The sequence below is a fragment of the Zonotrichia albicollis genome, chromosome 10 (assembly GCF_047830755.1).
Source record: "Zonotrichia albicollis isolate bZonAlb1 chromosome 10, bZonAlb1.hap1, whole genome shotgun sequence".
NCBI classification, from domain to species: Eukaryota; Metazoa; Chordata; class Aves; order Passeriformes; family Passerellidae; genus Zonotrichia; species Zonotrichia albicollis.
In genome coordinates, this window is record NC_133828.1 from 16,579,052 (window position 1) to 16,584,244 (window position 5,193).

A 5,193-nucleotide genomic window follows, 5' to 3' on the forward strand; every position below is an offset into this window, starting at 1 on the left:
TAAATACATTGTGATAACTGGGATATTGTAGGAAACAAGTAAATAGTTGTGTACATTATTTCTGAAACAATTTTTACCTTTACATTAAGTACTTTATCTAATTTATATCTCTCTAAAAAGAAAACGTCTAAAATATTTCTTGGATGTTATTAAAGATTTTTCTTTGCAATCAGAAAAGAGAATATAAAAATTGAAAAAAATACATAACTTTGTCCTCTAATAATATTAGAGAGCATTACATATGCTATTATTATTCTATGGCATGACTGGCAATATAGTTTACCTGTCCTAAGCACATTTTCAATAGCTGAGTCCTTCAATTTGTCGAAAAAGTTTGTATTTATTTCACAATCACTTTTGATCAGAGATACTGCTTTCAGTGCCAGTGTAACTGAAGTCTGTGGCAATCCTCTTACTGAAACTTAAGTACTCAGGTCCTTTTTTCTTTGCAGTGAGGATATCATAATGAATTTGAGAAGGGCATCAGTAAATTGCTCATTGTTTTTACACTTTGAAGGGAGGGACCCATTTGAAATTCATCTAGAAACTAAATTCAACTACTAGTATTGTTTGGATGTTCTCCTGTTAACCAAGAAATTAAGAGAGCAACCCATCAGTTATGTTGGAAGTCCTGAGAGGAAATACAGAACAAAAAGATCAATATGCTTTCTGGGAAAAGAGGCTAGATGGCTTGGTTAACTGTGACTCCCTTCTGTATGAAATATGACATTTACTGCTTTTATTTATACTGAGGCAAATTCAGCTCTAGAGAGATTCAGATGTGAGGCCTCTGAAATCAGCAGCCAGCCTCGGTCTGAATTTGGTGCAGTGTGTTCCTCAGTACAAAAGATTATTTCCCTGCTTTTGTCACTTAAATTTACAGGTACTAAACAAAAATGCCTTAGTCTTGGTTCAGGTTTACAAAGCTACATTGTAGAAAATAGGAATTTAAGCAGGGAGATAAGACTACATGGCTGCACTTGCATCTGATTCAAACAAAGAAACAAAAACCAGTTCAAATGAAAAGTGCTCTGAGTTATCACCATTTTTTTAAAGCCATATAAATTGTGAGAGCTAGTCCTTTTATTAAAAGAGAAGAATATGTAGTTCTATATAAAATCAAAAGTAATTTTCTTGAATAGTCTTTCCATATGTAGAATATGGAACTTCAATTTAAATCTCTTTTGGTCAGGGAATATTTTGCCATGCAATGGTATGGTGTTTCCTTTAAAAGTTATTGTCAGAAATATAATGTTTTTAAGAGCTGAGAACTCAAATTCTCATTGTTATTGCTCATAAACCTCATAAGTTATTGCTTATTAATCAGGAAAGCAGAGATATCTGGCCCTATATGCATTTCTTTTGTGGATGTAAAGGACAATAATAGTGAAGAATTTCTTGCTGGACTGCTGGTGTTCAACCCCTTGCTCTCAGAGGGGATAGAAGTAGTTCTGGGGATCAGAGAGAAGTGGTCAGTTTGCTGTCCCTTGGTCACATACCTGCAGTCATCAAACACATGAGGCTCAGAACACTCAGAACACAGCAGCATAACAACCATACACTTGTTTTACTAAAGTCATGTAGAAGTAAGGACTCATTGTGCAAGGACATAGTGGGCAGAGGAGGTAGGAGGATGTGTCACATTTTAAACTGTTTTGCCTGCCCTACTCATTTTGCATTTTAATTTTAACATTTCTAGTGCTTATTTAGAATAAGATGTACAAGTATGTGGGAGCTACCCTTTAAAGTTTTAAAAGTTGGGTTTTTTTCTTGGGACCCCAGAGGGTCTAAATAGATCCATCTCTAAGCTCTGGCCAGTTAAGCTTTCTTCCCTCTGTGAAGACAGGCCAATGCAGAATTCATTGCAGGTTCAGTGGATAAATTGCATAAATTGTCTCTAGCTTCTGCCTGGACTACGGGGTCAGCAGGGCTTTGCATGTTTCCCAGTCTGGAGGGTCATGACAGGATCAAGGACATAATATTTTTGCACCTATTCAATGGCATTAATGTCATCAGCAGCCCAGCTGCAACATTTATTCAGTGGACAGCAAAACCAATGAAGTTGTATTTCCTACAGGTTTGTGTATTTGTATTTTTACAAACGCACATTCCTTGCACTCCCTTGTGTCACCACTTTAAATGTCTCACCTGTTTTCTCCCCTTTTTCTCCAGTTCCCTCCTCTAGTCCCTTACCTGCCTCCAAGTTCTTCACTGCTGCTCAGGCACAAGGAGTGATTCACAAAGAGTGATTCACTGGACAAATAGCGACTGGACACTGTGGAGTTTGCCCTGGAGTTTCCTCCCATGGAGGGAGCACTGTCCTGCCTTTCTTTTCTGCACTATGTTGTAGGAACACACTATGTTGTAGGAATTTAATATTTGTGTCCACCAAATTTAATATCTGCCAGTGGGTTCAGAGGTCTTGGGTTGAGGAAAGGTTCATTAGTGTATAAGCAGACACCATGCAAAGACAAATCTGAATTCAAAGGGGAAAAAAAGGCTTATCTGGTAGGAAAAAGTTGGTGTATACACACACAGTAAAGATAGTCACAGAATGCACAGTTTCTGTCTTTGCCTTTGTGCAATGCTCTCCCTTAGCTAATGAATGTAATGCTTTAAAAGTGTTGGATTAAAATTCAGAGGGAGTGAATACTCTGTTTGCCTGCCAAACCAGACAAATCACTGCACTGGTTGCCTTGCTGGCTGTGAATATTTTGTCCTTGGTTACCATTACCATTGCTGCAGCTGTGCCTGATTTGCTGATTCACTTTGGTGACTGTTTCTCAGTTCCTCTGTTGGGATTTTTCTCTAACTGGTAACATAACTGCTTTTAGTCTTTGAAGAAGTAAGGAAAAGTCACACTGTTCCTCATACTAATTTAAAATCTTCTCAGATTTACCCTGGGATATGTACAAACTGTTGTATTATAAAGAATTTCCACAAGAGGAAGAAATGAATGTCATAGCTGCCTTAATACAATGCCTCTCCTAGCAAAGGATTGACTATAAAAGTAGTTTTCATCTTATGCAAAATATATTAAAAGTCTCATGGAAGGAAAAGCTTTTCTGTTGACTTCATTGTACTCTGGAGCAAGTCCTAGCAGCATAAATCTCACCTTCACCTTATCTTTCTAATCTGACTGATGTAAATGATTGTCTGTTTTTTGGCTCGGAGTTAAAAGCTGCCAAAGGACAGTAGAATATTTTAGATCAACCAGAAATTCTTGATTTCAAAGTACAGTTCCAGCTCATTAAAAAAACAGTAAGTTTTTCTAATCATGAAAATTTAAGCTCCTAGAAACTATATTTGCATTATTTCCTCTCTAACCTAAGGAACAAATCATGGAGTCAGCTGACACCACCTTGTCCTTTTCAAGCAAAGTCTCCTATAAGTCTGCATAGTCTGCTGGTAAGCCATGTGCCATCCTAGCAGGTGTTTGAAATTAATTTTGTTTATTTTACTTTTAAAAAATAACTACTTTGCTTTTTCAGTTTATTTGGTGCTTTCTTTTAGACATGAAATTTCATTCTTTTGTTTTTAAGCCATTAAACATTTGTAACTATTTCTGGCAAGCATTCTCACCATAATATATGTTAAAATTGTATGGAGAACACAAATCAAAATCTTGATAAAATAAGATGTGCATTGAAATAAAATCCCACAGAAATCCAAAGGCATGGATACGTTAACCCAGGTGAGTGTTTGTAGTACAGAGGTTTTATATGGCATGTTTATGTACGATTTATATTAATTTTTGAAAGTATTAATTCTGAATTTTCAAATAGCCAGTGGTCATGTACATATTTCTTAGTGTCACTGTCTTAGCTAAGAAAAAGATTGTTTTCTGGTATATCACATGTATATATCCCATTTTACTGTCATTCAGAGCTTGAGGTTTTTGAAAAAGAGATATTTCAATTTGAATGTATTTTACACCTGACTCAGCTTTTTGTTTTGTTTCATACTAGCAACTATTTAAAGAAAAAACCCAACTTTATATTTCAAGTATCTTAAAACGACCTTTCCTTTTCCCTGAAGACTGCTTTGACTAGCAATATTTGTGACAGATACATTAGCACAGTTTGTGAGCAGTGCAGCAGTTTGGCCATTTTTCCTAATCCTCATTTTCATAGCTGAAAGAACTCTCTCAGCAAGTGTAGTAATTTGTAACAGGCTGCAATCCAGCTGTTTACACACAGCCTGGCTGAAAGAAATAACCATGCAGAGCCCCTGCTATGTTCAGTTCTGCCCAGGCTAGAGCAGCTTGTCAGGCTGGAATAATTCTGTTCTGTGCTCAGGCTTTTCACAACACTCACCTCACCATACTTAAGTGAGGATGGATTGGGCTTTTAAACTCACTAAGAAACCATTTTTATATATATAAACATTGTACATCACTCTTTATTGGTCATATTCTATTCTCTGGTCCTCAGCTGTAATATCTTGTTCACCTAGCAGGTTATGCAGCAGCCTACAAAGAAATTATATGTGTTTGGTCTTGATTCCTCTATTCAAAGAGTGTTTAAATATTTCATTTTAAAAAAAAATTATTTAGGAAATGACCCTGGCACCTATGAGACCAAGTAGAAGGAAGGGGGATGATTACAATGCAAGTATTTAAAAACACAGCTACAAAGAGGAAAAACACAGCTGCAAACAAGGCTGCAGAAAATGGTCACGTTCCTAGTGTGGCGGGCAACAGTGATGTTATCACAGATTAGAGAAAAACTGCTTTTAAGACTCCAGTAAATGTAGTCTGTGACTACAAAGATCTGCTTTTCCTTTTCAGTTGACAAACAATGACTGCAAATTATTTTAATTACATGTTCTCCCTAAAAGCTTTTCTAGTAATTTGCCAGAATAGTCTCCATCAAGATGAAATAATTTTGTTTGGAGCTTAGATCTGGTTTATTTACAGTGCCATTTTGTAGTAAAAGCCCCACTACATGAACTGATAATTGTCTGTCTCTGAATTCTGCAAGATTACAGGAGGCCTGCACTCCTGGTCCCAGACGAGGTTTCTCTTTGTGGTTAATTAGCCGTGGGGGAGATTCTCAGAGATGATGAGTTCTGAAAATCCTTCCAGAGACAGATGATAAACAAGCCTTCTCCTGCCCCGGGTCACCTCCCCTAGGAAATTCAGCTTTTGTCTCCTGCCTCCTTCAGGAGAAGCCTTTACTGTGGAGGTAAGCA